Source organism: Pongo abelii, chromosome 4 (genome assembly GCF_028885655.2).
Source record: "Pongo abelii isolate AG06213 chromosome 4, NHGRI_mPonAbe1-v2.0_pri, whole genome shotgun sequence".
Taxonomy (NCBI): Eukaryota; Metazoa; Chordata; class Mammalia; order Primates; family Hominidae; genus Pongo; species Pongo abelii.
Genome location: NC_071989.2, coordinates 69,223,741 through 69,244,220, shown reverse-complemented (window position 1 = coordinate 69,244,220; position 20,480 = coordinate 69,223,741). Strand labels below are relative to the sequence as shown.

The 20,480-nt window shown below is 35.7% G+C and overlaps 1 protein-coding gene and 1 long non-coding RNA gene across 4 annotated transcripts in view; one reads left to right on the top strand and one right to left on the bottom strand.

Moving 5' to 3' along the window:
• The window catches only part of PDE4D (phosphodiesterase 4D), a 1,542,529-nt gene that overhangs the window by 417,154 nt on the left and 1,104,895 nt on the right, over window positions 1-20,480 (top strand). The gene's annotated exons all lie outside the window — the stretch shown is intronic.
• LOC129059410 (uncharacterized) overlaps window positions 17,264-20,480 on the bottom strand; it is a 29,428-nt gene continuing 26,211 nt past the window's right edge. Inside the window, exons 3-4 of the long non-coding RNA XR_008525280.2 lie at window positions 19,233-19,390; window positions 17,264-17,510 (exon numbers count right to left, since the gene is read on the bottom strand). This is a non-coding gene — a long non-coding RNA (uncharacterized LOC129059410). The remainder of the gene's footprint in view (window positions 17,511-19,232; window positions 19,391-20,480) is intronic.

Here is a 20,480-nt window from a genome sequence, read left to right as displayed (position 1 = left end):
CCATGGGAACCCACCTCTTGCATCAGTGTGATCTGGATGTGAGACTTGGGGTCAAAGGAGATCATTTTGGGCCTCTAAAATTTGACTTCCCTGCTGGATTTTGAGCTTGCATGGGCCCTGTAACCACTTTGTTTTGGCCAATTTCTCCCATTTGGAATGGCTGCATTTACCCGCTACCTGTACCCGCATTGTCTCTAGGAAGTAACTAGCTTGCTTTTGATTTTATAGGCTCATAGGTGGAAGGAACTTGCCTTGTCTCAGATGAGACTTTGGACTGTTGACTTTTGGGTTAATGCCGAAATGAGTTAAGACTTTCAGGGACTATTGGGAAGGCATGATTGGTTTTGAAATGTGAGGTCATGAGATTTGGAGGGCCCAGGGGGGAATTATATGGTTTGGCTCCATGTCCCAACCCAAATCTCATCTTGAATTGTACTCCCATAATTCCCACATGTTGTGGGAGGGACTTGGTGGGAGATAATTAGAATCATGGGGCAGTTTCCTCCACACTGTTCTCATGGTCGTGAATAAGTCTCACAAGATCTGATGGTTTTATCAGGGGTTTCTGCTTTTGCATCTTCCTCATTTTCTCCTGCCACCAACTTGTAAGAAGTACATTTTGCCCCCTGCCATGATTGTGAGGCCTCCCCAGCCACGTGGAAGTGTAAGTCCAATTAAACCTCTTTTTCTTCCCAGTCTTGGGTATGTCTTTATCACAACATGAAAACAGACTAATACAAGGTTATTCTATGAGTTAGAAATAATTCCTCTAAAAGTAACACTTGCTGAGCATTTCTCTACCTTTTCTGGGCTTTTAAAAATGCATCTTATTCCTCATCCCCTAAAGTGGGTGTGTTAGTCAGGGTTCTCTAGAGGGACCAAACTAATAGGATATATATATATATATCCTATATATCCTATATATATATAGTATTAACTCACATGATCACATGGTCCCACAATAGGCCTTCTGCTGAGGAGCAAGGAGAGCCAATCCGAGTCCCAAAACTGAACTTGGAGTCCAATTTTCAAGGGCAGGAAGCATCCAGCATGGGAGAAAGATGTAGACTGGGAGTCTAGGCCAGTCTCATGTTTTCACATTCTTCTGCCTGCTTTATATTCTAGCTGTGCTGGTAGCTGACTAGATAGTGCCCACTCAGATTAAGGGTGGGTCTGCCTTTGCCAGCCCACTGACTCAAATGTTAATCTCCTTTGGCAACACCCTCACAGACACACCCAGGATCAATACTTTGCATCCTTCAATCCAATCAAGTTGACACTCAGTGTTAACTATCACAGTGGGTAAAAGCCATTACTAGACAACTCAACCATTGCTGCAGGTTGATGCAGCAATGGGTGGGAAGATGTGGTGGGAAGATGTGGGAGTATAAACTTCGCCAGGCAGTAATATAGGTATATAATACATGGGCAGGGCTGCAATACTCTCTTAGGAACTGGACAGCTTTATGGGCCAAACCAGAACTCAAAACCCAGCTGCCCACCTGACACAAGACTGTCCATGGGAATGAAGTTCTGCAGGGTTCTTTCCCATCATTATCCCAGGGGAAGAGTGACTCTAGAGAATGCCCACTTAAAAGGTATGTGAGTCTGACTCTGCAGATCACCCACTGTCTACACAGCTCTTGTTTCTGAAGAGCTGTCCTTGCATTGTCAATACCTTGGTGCAACATATGTGGCTTCCTGCCCTTCTGCCAAGTGGACCTCCTCACTTTGAGCACATGGTAAGCATCCTCCATAGGTACACGAAGTTTGTAGCAACTAACCCCTATCTGGAGTTACTCAGACCCACTACCTCTCCTGTTAGTGCATCTATGCTCTTCACAAAGTACGGTAAGCTCTGCTTCACTTGTCTTGAAAACATGAATTTGTTCTAATGCAATGGACATATTGGAGAAGAATTTGATGAACAGCTAAAAAAAGCAATAGTATAAATAATTTTCATGGCTCTACATGTAACCTCTGGAATGCATAACAATGTTATTTTCCATAAGAAGATGTTTTTCTGTGCTTGTAGATTATTCTTTTAGACCTGTAAAGAATGCTTGGAAATAATTGATGAAATGCCAAGTCCACTAAGGTTCTGTTTTTAGCTTCTATCCTGAAGTTTCTCATATTCTTTACCTTTACACCTCTCAGTGTGAGCTCATATGAATCTGTGGCTTCAGGTCCCATGTATATACTGATGACACCCAAATCTCTTCCTGAATGACCAAAGACCAAACTTTCTGAGTCACAGATTTTTATTTACATCTGAATGTACCCCTAGTATTTTAAATTTCTTAAATATAAAAGTTTAATATTTCTCATACCCACTTATGTATATGCATGTGTGAGTGTGAGTATGAGTGTGTGTACCACATATACTTACTATGTGTGTTAGGCACTGTCCTATATGTTTCATATCTATTAACTCATTAATTCCCCAAACAGCCTTATGAGGTAAGTCTTCTCATTATGTTCTTATAATAAATGAAGAAACTGAAGCCAAGGGATTAAGTAACTTATCCAAGGTCAGTGAAGGAGCTGAGATTTAAATCCAGAAAATCTAATTCCAGAGGACAACCATTTTCCAAACATCATGAACTCCAACAAGGTGAAAGCCTGTAAGGATTATTTCAATTCTTTATTTGAATCTCTGCTTCAGCAAGCACATTCACTGGAGGAAAGATATCCAGCCTTTGGTTATAGAGAAGGCATGCTCTCAGAAGGCTCATATTTGGTTTACAGTTACTTATTGATTTTTGTGAGTTCCTGAAACTTACAGAACTTTCTTAGACGTTCAGTCAAATTGTAAACTATTATATGAATAGTGTCCATCATAGTTTTCATATGAACGTTAACCAAGGCCTCTCAATCACGGATGGAACATGTGAGCATAAGGTTAATGTCATCAAGTAACTGGTGATAAGGCTAAAATGATGGATGAAAGTCAGATTGTGGAATACCTTAAAGGACAGACTAACAAGGTTTAAGGACTTTATCTTGCTGTTGGTAGTAATAACAATTTTTTGTACCAGGAGTTTGCCATGAGCTTCAGACCATGTTTCAGGAAGAATCAGTTGGGCCTATGCGTGTACTTCCTGGATAGTAGAGCATGCACAGACCTTGAATGCACTCATTTTAGGGGTCTTACAGTCTGGTGCTGTGGTTCTCCAACTTTAGTGTGTATCAGAATCTCTTGGGGAAACATGTTATAATATGCTGGGAGGGCTTCATACCAGGACTCCGTCTTCAGAGATTTTGTTTCAGTGGAAATGGATTTAAAAGGCAGTGAGCTGCATTTTCTTTTCTTTTCTTTTTTTTTTTAAGTTAGTCAACCTACATACACACACGTGTGTGCATGTGTTTTAATTACTAAAAACATTGTAAATTGATACAATAATCCTGTTTTGTTCTGCTGTATTTGGGTTTTACTTTCAGTAGCTTATATTTTAATTTTGTTCCACTTTCTTTAATTTCCAAGGTTCCTACTTTTTCAATACATGTTTTAAGGCTCTAATATTTCCTCTAAATACTATTCAAAACTTTGACCTATTTCTTCCAATGTGTAGCATCTTCTTTTTATTTTATTTTGTTTTATTATTATTATACTTTAAGTTTTAGGGTACATGTGCACAATGTGCAGGTTAGTTACATATGTATACATGTGTCATGCAGGAAAACACCACTCTTGAAGATGATAATGCAGGTTGTTTGAGAAACACTGATCTAATGGCTGTGGAACTGATGTATCAGGCAAAAATGGTCCAAAGTAAGATAGTTGGAAAGTAAGAGGTGGAATTTCAATTCTGAATGGCCATTTGAGCCCACATGTTTTATGTATTTATTTATTTATTTATTTATTTATTTATTTATTTATTGCAGATTCTCAGTAAACACACAAACACAAACACACACACACACATACACACACACAATCTACATCCATCCTGAAAAACAGGAAAGGTTTCCACACAGAGGTCAAAAACTGTGACTTATATCTGCCATATACAGTGCCTGGAGGACCAAGCTGAGGAAAGAAACCATCAGCTTAAAAACCCAGGCACAAATGGCAAAGCATTCAAGAAAAGTGAGTGCATGGGATTCCTGAGAAAAACTTAATCAAACCCTCAAGTGTGAAGTAGAGTAACTGGAACAAAAGCGGAAGCATGACAGTCAGCATAAGTAAACCTCAACCTAAACAGTCTCAAGGAGCCAGAGGTCACCAGATAAGCCACCTAGGGAAATGGGTTGACTGAGTCTCTTGCAGTGATCAGTTCAGGATAGGGCTGCTTAAAGTAAGAAACTATGAGAGTTAATGACAGAAACTTGTTTGGGTAATGTTCACTTTTAGAAAATAGAGAAAAGACAGTCAACAGAGCTGATAGGAAACTTGAAATCTATGCAGTGGCCTAGAAACAACAACAACAAAAAGTGATTTTCAGGAGAATGTGGTTAAATTGCCACAAGATATACAAGTGTCAAACAACATGAAGATAAAGAATAGATCAATTGTTTGGCAAGTTGGTGTTCATGTCATCTTTGTGAGAGATTTCAGCAGAGTGGTGTGAACAGAAGTCAGATTGAGGGGGTTGAAGAAATGATTAAGGGATGAAGAAATGAAGTCATCAAAGGTTCAACAGTCTCTCTGTGGTGTGTGTGTGTGTGTGTGTGTGTGTGTGTGTTTAGTGGCAAAAAGGAAAGAGGGTTGGTAGCTGCAGGGGTAATCAGAGTAGAATATTTTTATGAGCCAGAGGTCTTCTCTTCATGTGTGGTGAGAAAAGGAAAGGAACCAGAAAGAATAGTAACTGTTCAAGATGGCAAGGAGTAAGGTGATGACTGATGATGGATCATGTGTTGTGGGATCAGGGTCTCTTTAGAGTTAATATAAATCAAATTTCAGGGCCATGAAGTAAGACAGCACATTCATATTTTATTGTAGTTAATTAATTCTCTTAAAAAGGGAATATAAAGAGAAGGTAATAGTTCCATATTTACAGATTGTAGTCTAATGTGGGCTGATTTATAAAATGTTGGGATTATGTTTTTGAGGTGGTAGGATAAAGAAAAGAAAGTGAAAACTTTAAGTGTAGGGTTGAGTTTATCAGGAATGTGTTTGATATAGACTTGTGAGTGGTAATCTGGAATATATCTAGTATCTAAAGATACTAAAGAAAAACAAAGGGCCAGTAGGTCTTATAGGAGAAAATGGATTTATAGCTCTTAAGGGATAAAAGTGAAAAAATGACAGATCAATGTGGCTGTTCTTACTAGAACCATTCCTTTGTTTGGAAAAAGTGTTAGTTACTCTTAAATAATTTAATGCCAAAACAAAATACAACATTAACTGAAACGGAGAATATAAAGTTATATCAACACTATAATTACAATTATTTAAAATTACTTATGCATGTGGATAAGAGTTGGAAGGAAATATGGTTGTTTTTTAAGAAATATGCAATTTTGGGTAATGTCAAATTATTTTTCTTCTTCATAATAATTTTTGTGGAAAAAATATTAAAAGTATAGCTAACATTAGCTTATGAAAGTAAGGTGTTTTATTCCCATCTCATAGTCTCAGATCTTTTGAATGGGTTGTTGCAAAGGGATTAACAAAAATGTTGCTTGCTTTGTACCATTCTGCATAGGTAGCTATACTTATTAACATGATAGATGCAAACTGGTGTTCAGTTATTATAATATATTAAGTTATTTTTGCATTCCAGATGTCATTTCCTATGGGCAATGAGTTTGCAATTTCCCAAATGTAAGAATTTAATTTTTTCCTGCTCTCATTTCTGATGTCTTTAAGATCTTTGATTTTTTTTTCTGTTTAGCAGCACCAACTGAATTTTCCCATAAAGAAATATCTCATTAACCCAATTATTTTCCCATAAATAATTAACCTAATTATAGACTATCAGTTTCTGCATTATGAGGTATTTATAAAGCTGACAGAATTAAGAATGTACATTTTCTCCTCTGCTCCTTATCTGGGACAACACATTGGTCAAATTTCTGTATGAGTGGCTTTAGAATGGGAGACTTCCAAAGAATTATGTTGTGCTGGTGGCACTATATGGCAATGGGGGGTGTCAGTAGGCATAAGGGGGTTTCCCTTATTAACATCTTTGGAAGCTCAGAATTAAATGTATGTAATTTTTATATGCTGTTGCTCCTCCTATAGAACTCTGGGTCTCAACCTTTTGTCTGTGGGCAAAAGTTCACGTGCACAACACCATCTAGGTTGGTCTGTGTTGCACATGGCTGCTGAAGATGTAAGAGAGACTGTGGATTCTGTGCTGTTTCTCAGGACCTCGCTATAATCCATCATTTGCCCTCCCATAGACTTGAATTGTGACAACCAGGCTGGGAATCATGCTATATAGAAGACCTTTCTGGAGATGAGTTAAAGATACATAGACCAAGCATTGTGGCAGGAGCCATTCTGTAATAGTTTCCTTTCTTATCCATAAATAATGTTGTTTACTACAAAGCATAACCTCCAACTTAAATCTTCTATGCTAAACTGTGAGCATAGAATTGAGCGCACGACAGCAAGATCTAGGTTACTCCTTTCTCCTCCATTCATGTAAAATCTTATGTGAATGAGTATGTCATTCAGTTACTGAATCAGTAAACTGGTCAATAATTCACTTATTTCACCTAAGAAGAAACATATTCTTTTTTAAAAGCACTGAATATTATATTGATGTTGGTATTATAATACAATGGAATTGTGTCTATCTAGTACCTCTATTTCTAGATCTCAAGTGACTAAACAGCCTGAATCTGGAAATACAGAGACAAAATACACAAAGAGTCGTGAATTTAAATACCAATTCTGTCACTAACTGGCTGTTTAATTTGAGTGTTTTATTTAAGCTGTGTAAATCCAGGCTTCTCACTGAAAAATAGAGATAATACATAGATTATAGCATTATATTGTGAAAGACACAAGATAGTGAACATACAGTTCTTTGCCCAGTGTCTGGTACATAGTAGGTGCTCAAAATTACTAGTTTTTAAAAAATAATTATCCTCATTATTTGGTGTCTCCAGTGACTTTCTTACATAGTCCATTATAATAATAAATGCAATTAATTTTTTGTTCATGAGTGACACCCCTGAAGGTGGTTCTGTGTCAGATTCACTCAGAGACCTCATGATGAGGAAGGAACATGGTAGCGAATCTTACCCTGTGATGCCAAACACAGCAGTGACTCATAACCATTCCAGCACTGCCTATGAAATGGATCAATTAAAGGACGGTGACACACAAAGATGGCTACTCTCAGAGGGAGACCTTGGAAATTCTTTTATGTTAACAGTGTACCCCACACAAGAATAGGAGAACCACATTCTGTCAGTACACTGGGGAAGTTTTTTCAAAATATCTCTGGACTGTGTAGATTTCTGGTAATAGAAAATATGATCTGCCACTTCAATCTACTGAATACTCTGTTTTTTTCTATATAATGGCTTTTAGGAACTGTTGTGAGGCATCCTAAGTATTATCTATCTATCTATCCATCCATCCATCCATCCATCTATGTATCTATCTAATCTATGTAATTATTTGTGTAGAGCTTATTCATACATATATATATACACACACATACATACACACATAGTTATATGTATTTATACACACATATACATATAATGTCTTTATCAGCCTTAAGTGTGGATTTTAAAAGTGGTAATATTGCCTTACTTATTGTTTCTCATCCACTGTGACATTCTATGTTATTTCAGTAAGATTTAACAAGCAAAGTGGTGATGGATGAGAGTTCCTTTGCAGCCTGGTGAGATTTTTACCTCATGTAAAGCAAAGCATTTTGGGGCAACATCAGGGATAAACTTGTGGAATTAATCATTGGTTTTTCTTCAGTATATCCTGTCCACCATTGGGAATCAGATTCAGTAATTATATTCTCTGGTTTGTACTCATCATAATGTCTTGACCTCCAGCTCTGAAACAACATAATTCCTGAGAGATGCTGATTGTATTTTGTGAGGTTCTGCAGGGTCAAGTAAATTGAGGATGTCTTTATTCTGCATTTGACTAATCTGAATTAGATAGTCTTAGCCATTAAAACTTATAAAAGCACATAATGACCGATTACAAGTCAGAGAATTTTTTTCAATAATGCTTTATATTTTCTAAGTACCGATACAGATGTTTCATTACAGTTAAAACATGATTGCCCTACCACATCACTTATATTTTAAAAACTAAGTTGCCATCTTGTAAAAATAAATACATGGATATCATTTACAAGTAATATCAGTTAATACCTAATGTGAACATCCATTGTGTACCGAGTCTATGAAATACTACTAGTTACTATGAAAATGTGAGATTCAGTGAATCGGGTGGAGCATCAACTTTATTATCCACATAGGTTACCCATTTCTTATATCATAGCTTTGGTTGTATAATTTATTTCAACAGAGTTTTGTTAAACATTTTCCACTGTTGATGGGTACTGCCACTCTACATTCCAGTAAATATTGCCACCATGTTGCAGAACAATTTTTGGACAACCAGGCATATCTTTGGAGTTGAACTATGTGGAGGTACTATTGGTGCCATGAGGGATCACCTGTAAACCTGGCAGTTTTAGGTGGCCTCTAGGGTTATAGGGTCAAGGGAGAAATTTTTTTTGTTCTTATTGTTGTTTAATACTGTGAGTACATTTAAATACTTTTGTAAAAGAGCCAACTTAGAGGGAGTGGTTGAAGACACAAGAGAGATAAGAGCTGATTGTTATGGCAAGGTCTCTGGGTAGGCAGAAGTGAATGGGTCCAAAAGAACAGATTTAGGAACTGACCTTCTATCAGGAGAACAATATTTCTTCCAATGTCATGGGGGAACATAGAGACTCAGGGGGTCTATAACCATGTATGGCCCCCAAAGAACTGGACACGTGGTGAGCAACTATGGTAAGATGAAGGGAGGCATGTTACGAAATGTCCAGCTCCGAGGCCTCCACGTGACCCCTAGGTGAGAAGCTGCCATGATTCCTTAATAGGGGGCAACACAAAGACTAAAATGATGGCAATGTAAGGGTTAAGGAAAAGGTGATTTTAAAAGCGTCTTGAGGGTAAAGTCCATCTGTGTTCACTTTTGTGATTTTTGTCGCATCCTTCTCAATCTTGCATATCGTTGATCTCAAATAAGTTTATGGTATTATGTTCAAAAAAGTTACAGTTTCTTAAGTTTCTTCTATTTTCTTAAGGAAGGAGGTGATAGGATGGAGGGGGCATGATGCCAACTTGACTCTCCTGCTTAGGACTCACCCTTCTTTTAAATGGTGAACACAGAGTTACATTATTTAATGCATAATGTGAAAGTGACAGAGGCCCTGATTATTGGAGTATAAAATTTTATATTATTATGGAGGCTAAAAAGTACATGACTGGACTTTTTCATACAATAATTCAAAGTAAGCCCATAGGACCACCTCTTCAAATGAAGCTGATGTACGTCTCATCTCCCTGGATTGGATGCCAAACCCTCACCCTTGAAAGCAGTTTGTGGATAACTCAGGGCAAACAGAAGCAGAACCCTCATGAACCTGCTCTCTTCTGGAAATTTTGGATGGCGTTACAGAATGAGGCAAAAATAAAGTTACCTTCTTCTCTTTTCTTGGATTAAAGATCCCAGAGCCATTCTCCTCTGTGTTCTCTACTTGGACCTTGTATAGTGTAGGATATAGCCAGGAACTAAGGATCCTCGGTTGACTCATAGTCAGCAGAGGGTGTTATGGCCCTCCTGAGAGAGTGATCTTGAGGAGAGAATCTATTCAGATGGTTTTATGACAAGACCAAAGTAACATTTCTTAGTTACCTCTTAGCCATGAGTTTAGTGTTAAGTTTGCCCTGAAGTATAGTTTTCAAAATAATGAGATCAGGCATTTGCTATTTTGACTAAGTAGAATACCCAATAAAATAAGTCACTCAAGTTGTGATTGAAAGTTCGGATGGTCCTTATGGAATCAAGGTGACCAAATAACATGACACTAAACCAGAAGTGCGTCATGTTGTTTATCATACTGTTTTTGTAAATTTTGTATAACACAACCCCATACGACCCCAAACAGTTCAAAACAGTAGTGGTTACTCACTCCGTGGAGCAGATGTCAAAGGTAAAAGGAATAATACATTGGTTATGATGTCTGAAATTGGGCACATAAGCATTTATTTTTGTTGATGAATAATGTTCAGAATGAAAATTGACACACTCTTTGGATTATCAAGCTTTTTAAAAAGTATAATTAATCAGTTTTTTAATGAAATATACAGAAATATAATGGCAGCTCTTCTATTAGTGAAGTTTCCTGAGGCAGCTGGATTGATTGAAGGCTTTACCTGATTCATTTGGATTCTATTTGTAAAGCATGAAGAAACCAACTTTAGGGTCAGGAATTTCCCATAAGTCAGTTTTTTTAAAAGCCATATAATCGATGCAGATATCAAAACACTAAGATGAGATAAAAATAGTTTTTAATCAAGTAAGTTAAATTAAGTAACTGTTAAGGTTGAAATCATGAATTAAATCTAGATGTTTGGCAAAGACAAAAATCTTTATAAAAGGATAAAATAGTCTGGAAATAAAGTATTTATCATTCCCATATCAAATGAGAACAAAACTAATAATTTTATTAACTTTAGGTTTTTATTGTATTAAATAACATCATTTTTATTTACTTTATCACAAGGTATATTTTTCTTTATTATATGTCTTTGTAGAAAACCTAGTAACATTCCTGTGTGACTGAATAGATTAATCACAGATATGCCCATTTGGAAAAATGCATGCTACTATAAGAGATGAGTGAAATATATAAAATTTATATTTTAATTCGTATGCTAATTAGTTAAATGGGGGAAGATGTATGTCTAGAATATTTGCTCTTGATAGGACATCATAGTGAAAACCATTCCAATAATGATGTGTATCTTCAAAATTGTATAATGCTCAGGAATATTTCCAAATACAAGAATTTCTAGGTAAGATGTTTAACAAATATGTTACTTTTGTTTTCTGGGTGAACGCTCAAACTAATTTCCTGGGGATCATTGCGCTCAGTACTTATGGTATCATTAATATTATTGTTGACATATAATAACCAAAAATATCCTGGTGAGATAGGTTTTTTCTTTTTTAGCTGATTCATAATCATTGTACATATTTATGGGGTACAGAATGATATTTCAATATGCGTATACAATGTGTAATGATCAAATCAGGGTAATTAGCATATACATCACCTCAAACATTTGTCATTTCTTTGTGTTGTGAACATTCAAAATCCTCTCCTCTAGTTTTTGAAAATACACAATGGATTATAGCTAACCATGTTTACCCAGCAGAGCTACAGGACACCAGAGCTCATTCCTCTCATCTAGCTATAATTTTATATCTGTTAACCAACTCCTTCCCATCCTCCTCTTCCCCCATCCTTCCCAGTCTCTAATACCCACAATTCTACTTTACTACCACGAGCTCAATTTTTTATTTTAGCTCCCTCTTATGAGTGAGAATGTGCGGTATTTATCTTTCTGTGCCTGACTTATTTCACTTAACATAATATCCTCCACGTTCATCCACATTGCTGAGAATGACAGGATTTCATTATTTTTTTATGGCCGAATAGTATATCGTTGTGTGTATATACCACATTTTCTTTATCCATTTGTCTGTTGGTAGACATTTAGGTTGATTCCATATCTTAGCTGTTATAAATAGTGCCGCAATAAACATGGTGGTAGAGGTATCCCTCTGATATATTGGTTTCCTTTCCTTGGATAGATACCCAGTAATGGGATTGCTACATCATATGGTAGTTCTATTTTTAGTTTTTAAAGAAATGTCCAGATTGTCTTCCATAAATAACTAATTTACATTTGCACCAACAATGTATAAAAGTCGCCTTTTCTCTGCATCTTTGCCATCATTTGTGATTTTTTTCTTTTTGCTAATGGTCATTCTAACTGGGGTGAGATGATATCTCATTGTGGTTTTGATGACTAGTGATGTTCAGCATTTTTGCATATACCTGTTGGCCATTTGCAAGTCTTTTGAAAAATGTCTATTCAGATATTTTGTCCACTTTTGAATTAGCTTTTTTGTTTTCTTCTGTTGAATTGTTTGAGTTCCTTGTATATTCTGGATATTAGTCCCTTGTCAGGTGAATAGTTTGCAAATATTTTCTCCCATTCTACAGGTTGTCTCTTCACACTGTTGATTGTTTTCTTTGCTGTACAGAAACTTTTTAGTTTAATAAAGTCCCATTTGACTATTTTCGTTTTTGTTGACTGTGCCTCTGAAGTCTTAGCCAAATAGTTTTTATTTCCTTCAAATAGCTTTGGCATTTGATTCCCACTTCGCTCTTTCCAGAAAAGCAACCACCCAACCAAAAGAATAGATTTTTAATTTTTTTAATTCACATTTTGATATTCATCTTAATGCTAGATGTAAGTAAATTAGATTTTTCCCTGTTAATATTTTATAAACCATTTTTTTCTTTTAATTTAGTGAGAGTGACAGATAGAATGATTTACTCTGAATTACTCTTCCTCTTGAAAGATTAAAGCTTGCTCTTAAGTAAAGTTTGTTATGCCTATCTGTTTTGTCTCAGGTTTATTTTTTTCCATGGAGCTGCTTCTTCCTTCTTACAAAGTGAAGTTCTGGAGGACCAACAGGTCACTACATGTATTCATAGTTATATAAATTCTAGCAATGGTAACAGTTTGGCTCATGGTGGGGCCTGGCTACATGTTCTTCATTCCTGTTTAATAAATCTCATCTTTCTACCATATGCTAGTAATATATGGCTGGAATGCTGGTATGGGAATTACTCCCCTCTTTGCTGAAATAGTTCATCTCTTGTGTCGTTTTCCCCTTTTTATTCTTCTTTTCTTCTTAGCCTAAGTGATGGTTGTGATTGAATTCAGAAGTTTGATATGCCTACTCAGTTCATGTCCACCCAAAAGCAGAGAGGAGCCCATCATCATCAGTTGTTTTGAATCTGAATCCCCAGCAGGAAACATAACTCCAAGGCTCTTACTTAGGCTGTCATGTCTGTTCTGTCATGCAGTGAGTCAGCAACACTGACTGCATTTATTCTTCTGGGAATTGTTCTTCTAGGAGCTGTAGTAGTCATGGTACCTCCCTGCAGGAGTTCATGAATTAATGGGACTCATAGTGCAAAGTTTCTCTGAGAATTTTCTATAACACAAACTCCTTTACTTCCTGGTGGGTAATGTTTTTTGGGTGTTTTTTATTTCTTTTTTTTTTTGTCATTTCTTCTTTAGTAAAATGAAAATTGCAAGTAGAAAAGAAACTGAAAATGGAATTAGTGTGAGGACAGGTTCCTTTTCCTGGCAGGATTGTAGAACACTAGTATTCAGTTGACTGTTTACAATGAATATATCTTCTGGTTGGTCATGGCCAGAAGATAAAATGTCATTGGTTTGTGCCCAAGCATACTGATTATTAAAATACGTTGAATATGACCCCATGGTTGCAAATATCCCTTTTCTTAGTAATTCTAAGAGATGAAGAAAGTCTTTTATCTGTTTTCTATTTCAACTTTCTGGGTAATCTCTATCCTTTCTGTTTTGATAAGTCTCTGTCTTCCCTCTGTCAGTGTGAATAATGTTACTATTGAAAAACTGATTCCCTAGCTACCTCAGTCCTGGGGTCTTAAGGTTTCTTCAAAATGTGACAGTCATGTTAAAATGAAATTCTATGAATTTATTTAGAGCATTGTTTGTAAAAGTGTAAGTGTTATTATGCAGCCTTGCTTTCCTACCTACCTGAATTCTCTCCCCTACTCTCCCCAACTCATATTGCCAGCAGTGGGTAGCTGGCAGGATGTTTGAAAGATTTCTTCTTCACAATTCAAAAGGCTTGGTCGAGTGACAGGATTCATATTCCAAACCTCAACATCACACAATACTCCCATGTAACAAATCTGCACATGTACCCACTGTATCAAAAATAAAATTAAAAAAACTAAAAAAAAGCAAAAAAGCAAAAAACAAAAAACAAAACAAAACGAAATCCCTGGTATATATTAAGAGTTCCAGTGACCTACTTCACTGGTAAATTAATGGCCATTTAGAGTGTAGAGTTTGGTTGAATGATTTATACTGCATTGTGATTCTAAAAATTAATTATTTTTAATTTCTTTGATACTCTATATTTAGATCAGTTTTCTAAGGTAAATGTGAAGTACATCAGTGACTCCAAATTCAATTAAGATCTCCCAATTTTCTTGGACTATGTATATTTTAAAGAATTATTTACTTTCATACTTTGCCAAGACCCAGACAGAAAGAAGCTTTCAGTGTTGGTGGCAGCAGAAAAGAATACTAATAAGTGTTAGTCATCCACAGTAAATTAAAAATATAATAATAAAGGAAAATTAAACTGCTATGTGTTTGGGTGTTTGCTCTATCACCATTAATTCACAACCTCATCTTCTATTCTCTGAAAAGGAGTGGGTGTGGCAGGAAGCATTTGTGAAATTCCATTAGCATTTTTAGAGACAATTACTCCACTAAATGATTCAGGATTCAGCTCCTAGCTTCTAAGATTCTACTTAGGCTTATGAAGCATTTTATTCTGCAACAGAGTGTACATATAATGTAGAATTCTTAGGATTGAAAAACTTGTTAGCTTCCAACGCAAATTCTCTTACTTTTAGATGAGAAAATGCTGATGATTGGCCTAAAGTCTTATATCTACTGGTGGAGGAGTGGAAATTCACTAGTTTACCTTCGCTCTGGAGGTAGATTCAAAATACTTCAGAAACAATGTTAGACTAGAGCATAATGCTTGGCCATTGATAAATAAATAAATGAATATAAGATGTTGTGCCCTGAGATTCAGAATTGGCAGCAAGAATGTGGATATTACAAAGGTGTACTTTTCTTCTTGCCTCATTATTGAATAAGAGTACTTGAAAATGGATGAAGGCAACCAGATGTTGAGTCAGATTTCCTGAGCTTTGAATTTTGGACCTGCATTCATTTCACTTCTCTAGGAAGGTTGCCCCCCTCTTTATTTGTTCAGTGCTTATACCAGATTTTATTACACTGGAGATTTCTAAAGCCTCCAACCAAGGAAGATTCCCTGACTTCTGCCTTGCTGCTGCACCACACAAATAACCGTATCAATTTATATCGCACTATTCTCAACTCCACATACTCCATTTAGACCTAACAGCTATGGACAGTGGCCCTAATTTCCTAGGAACATGATCATTTTGTTCTTGTTTGGTGTCTATGCCAACCTCCAAATCACAAAAAGCTGTTAATTCCAATTACCTTTTGCAAAATCCATTTTGAAGTCTTCTCACAGATGGATGTATTTAAAACATGTAGAAGGTTAACATCCTTTGTGCTTTTGAGGCCTCAGCTTTGACTTAGAAAAAGCTCATGCCACAGTGTGTATCTGTGAACATATTTCCTAAGAGCTGATATATGCCCATGGTGTCTCACTGCAGGGCTGGTGATAAATGATGAAAGCATTTAGTGCATAAACTCATATAACCTTTCAGCAGAATCAATAATTTAGTTGCAATTTAGTTGCATACCTAAAAGAATGCAAGGTTGAAGAACCCTGAGAAGAGTGGTAGTTCCTGATGACAGAAATAGGAGTCTCAGATATTCTTGTTTCCCAAGTGGTATCAAGCGTGTGTCTGACTCACTCGTGCTATTTTGCATTGTGAAGGAAGTATGGATGAGGGAAGGCAAAACCAGTGCAAATATTCTAGACCCAGTTATTTCCTTCCCTCTTTCCCTTCCTCTCTTCCCCTCCTTCCTTTCTTCTTCTCTTGTATCTCTTCCTTCCTAAATTAATATTTTTGAGAGTAGGTAAAATAATTATATTACTTAAAAGTCAAACTTTATAAAAAGGTAAAGCAGAGATGTCTGTCTCCCAATCCCATCTATTCCTCCTTCACCCTGTTCCCCATCTATGAGAAATTATATTTATTAGTGTCATGTTTATTTTTTCAGTGTTTCTATATGTAATACTCATTATATGTTATACAAACACAAATATACATATAGGTAATTTCCTTCCATTTTTATCAATTTCCTTCCATTCTCACTGTCCTGCTCCTAGCTTTATTTTTACCAATTAATAAAATATACTAAAGATTTTTTTCATATCAGTTCATGAAGCTTTTCCTCTTTTTTCTTTCAACTGCATAGTATTCCACTATGTGGAAATATCATGGTTTATTTAAATAAATTCTTATCAGGGAATATTTGAGTTGTTCCGGAGTTTTCTTTCTTTCTTTTTGCTGTGAAAAACCAATGTTACAGTGAATAACTAACATCGTTTCTCATTTCATATGTGTACAAAGTATCTGTGGGATAGAGTTCTGGAACTGAAATTGCTGCTTGAAAGGGTAAATTGTTTCTGTAGATTTGTAGAAATTTCCAGATTTCCCTTCATAGTAGTTACACCATTTTGTAATCCTACAGCAAAGTCTGAAAGCGTATTTTTCACACATCCTTTCAAAAACATTCAAACTTTGGATTTTTGTACATCTAATTGGTGAGAAATGATATACTTGTTTTCATTTTCAATCTATTCTTATAGATGAACCTGGACATATTTTCATAAGTTTAATAACCATTTGTTTTTCTTTCTCAGTAAACCATATTTCCTTTGCTAATTTTTCACTGGGCATTTGGTGTTGATTTCTGTCAAATCTTTACAAAGTAGAGAGGTTTGTACTTTGTTTATGATCTGAGTTGCAAATACTTTTATTCCTTCCTTGACATTTATCATTTGCCTTAACTTATGGTGAATTTTTACCATGCAAATGTTTTTGATTTTCATGTTGTTCAGTATGTCAATATATTTTATATTCATTACATTCAATAGTGGCTAAAACTTCCCAAATGTTGGTAGGAATATGGATGTCTAGATTAGTGAAGCTCAAATGCTCCAGGCAAGATCAATGCAAAAAATATTTTTCCTAGACACATTAAAATCAAATTGTCAAAATCAAAGACAAAGTGAGAATTCTGAAAGCAGCAAGAGAACAACTACTCATCACATGGAAGGGTACTCACAAAGGCTACAAGCAGATTTCTCAGCAGAAACTTTGCTGGGCAGGAGGGAGTGGAATGATGTATTCAGAGCACTAAAAGAAAAACAAAACTGCCACATAAGAATAATGAGCCTGTAAAAGCTGTACTTTAGAAATGAAGAGACATAAAGTCATTCCCAGAAAAAAGAAAGCTAAGAGAGTTTATTTCCACTAGACTTGCCTTAAGAGAAATGCCAAAGGGAGTTCTTCAAGTTGGAATGAAAGGACCTGAAGTAACGTCATGAAAACACATGAAATCCCACAGCTAACATCATACTCATGTTGTAAAGCCAAAAGCTTTACGATTAAGATCAGCAAGAGGACGAGGGAGTTCACTCTCACCACTTCTATTCAACGTAGTACTGGGAGTCCTAGCCAGGGCCACTAGGCAAGAAATGGAAATAAAAAACATCCAAATTGTAAAGGAAGAAGTTACATTGTCTCTATTTGCATAAGGCATGGTTTTTTATAGGAATCTCTAAAAACTTCATCAAAAAACTGTTAAAATTAATAAATTCAGCAATGTTGCAGGATACAAAATTAACATACAAAATCCAGTTGCATTTCTGTACATTAACAAAAAACTATTTGAGAAAGAAATTATAAAGCCAGTCCATTTACAATAGCATGAAAATAATAAAATATAGAAGAATAAATACAACCAGGGAGGTGAAAGATCTGTACACTGAAAACTATAAGGCATTGATGAAAGAAATTTAAAAAGACACGAATGAAAACATATTTTATGTCTATGTATTAGAAGAATTAATATTGTTAACATGCCTTTACTGTCCATGTAATATACAGATTCAATCCCTATTAAAATTCCAATTGCATTTGTATAGAAAAATGTGTGGGGTACATTATAATTCTACTCTAGCTATTTGAAATATATAATAAATTATTGTTAACTATAGTTTTCCTACTGTCCCATCTAATGCTAGAACTTATTCCTTCTATTTAACCATATTTCTATATCTATTAACCAACTTCCAGGCTGTGTGTTGACAGTTTTCCTAAGAGTTTTCCCAAGGCAAAGAGTAAGTGGAAGTCAATCTTAAATCACTGTGTCTGGCTGTGACCCGTGATAAAAGATTTAATGGAAAATTTCAGTTTAGATGAGGGTAACAGACATTCATCAGATACTAGGTGCTGGAGATAGATTCAGAGCTAAGTAAGAAATCCTATTTTTGAGATTAAGTAATTTCACTTCACACCCAGTGACACTGCAACTGTTGATTAAGAGTTTTCCAGTCTCTTTTTATCCCCATTAGCCTACAGGAGCAGGTAAATATCTAGTTCCTTCTGGATCTGAAGCTTCTGTAAACTTAAAAGGAGAGATCCTTTCTGATTTGTATATTATTGGATTTTCCAATGTCCATCACAGCACCTGATTTAACACTCACACACATGCACACACACATAGGATATATTGAATGAGTAAACAAATACTTTAACATACAGGAGAGTTGTTACTAACTGATCTCTAACTTTACCTTATTGTTCTAATAACTGTGGATTTGCTATAACTTTGGGAGCAAGCAAGGTATCAGTCTTAAAGTATAGACAAATTTACTATGTCACTTCGGATACTCAAATAGAGAATATCCTATGCCCAAATGACAAGGCTGAATTGACCCAAGTGATTAAGTCATACTCTTAAAACTGTATAACCTAATAACCTTTTATTAAGAATAAGTTCAGAAAAACAGTTCACAATTTCTTTTTACTTAAGTTGTATATATTATATGTGCAGTTTTCAGATGTGAATGGGATTTGAGATCAGAAAGGCAGGGCTTCATACTGCACTTCTCCAACTTGCTCTCTATTTGTCCTTTAGCAAAAGACAATCTTTCCTTCTTTACTTTTTATTTGTTAAACACACACACACACACACACACACACACACACACACACAACTTCATAGCATCCAATGAGCAGTATCTAGGTACACGGCCAATGCAAAGCACTCATTTTCTTATTTCTCCTTCACATGTTTTTCATTCCTATTTTCCATCTTTGCCGTGGACAAGACTTCATTCCCTAGCTATGGCTTTAGAATAAGAGTATGACTAGATCATATTCATTTTTAGCTTAGCATATTACCTCCCATTTAGTTGAAATGAATATCAACAAGAATTCACACTTCTAAATCCTTGAAAGCACAATGTCCATCCAAGATCCCAGTGACTGAAATAATAAGAGCCTTGTTATATGAAGAAATACTCATTTTAATGATGTTTTCTGAGGCATTAACTGTTACTCTGAAAAGAAAGAAGAGTGTTGGTAAGACTTGGGTATGAGATAAAAGAATTAGATATTTGCTTATAAACTGGAATGACCTTGTAAATGGCCCAGCAGCCATGTAATTAAATGCCATAAAAGCTCAGAATTCCATTTTGCCCCCTGGAAACATCATAATTGCCTCAGTCATTAGCTTTCAGGGTTTCAGGCTTAAACCAGGATATTTCTAGTCTCATCAAAACTATATATTAGCATTCAGTGACTTGTAAGAGTAAACTTCCTTCTAGATAGTCCTGTGTGCTTATAAAGTACATTCAAATGAATATATGACATGAGGTGGAGTACAACTTAAAGTTGCCTTCTTTCATCCTATGTATTTTTGTTTATTCTTAATGTATCATGAACTTCAGTAGAGAGCAAACAAGTTGTCTTTATAATTTGAAGTTTTGCTTTCTCTTTTTGTAAGAAAATGCATAATTTGGAGATTCCATCTGTGAAAAAAACTTAATTAAACAATATTAATTTTTAAAAATTCTATTATGTATAAGGTGTAAGGAAGGAGTCCAATTTCAGTTTTCTGCATATGGCTAGCCAGTTTTCCCAACACCATTTATTAAATAGGGAATCGTTTCCCTATTGCTTGTTTTTGTCAAGTTTGTCAAAGATCAGATGGTTGTAGATGTGTGGAGTTATTTCTGAGGCCTCTGTTCTTTTCCATTGGTCATAAAAACCCTAGAAGAAAACCTAGACAATACCATTCAGGACACAGACATGAGCAAAGACTTCATAACTAAAACACCAAAAGCAGTGGCAACAAAAGCCAAAATTGACAAATGGGATCTAATTAAACTAAAGAACTTCTGCACGGCAAAAGGAAGTATCATCAGAGTGAACAGGCAGCCTACAGAATGGGAGAAAATTTTTGGAATCTATCCATCTGACAAAGGGCTAATATCCAGAATTTACAAAGAACTTAAACAAATTTACAAGAAAAAAACAAAGAACCCCATTAAAAAGAGGGTGAAGGATATGAACAGACACTTCTCAAAAGAAGGCATTTATGTGGCCAACAAATATATTTAAAAAAAGCTCATCATCACTGGTCATTAG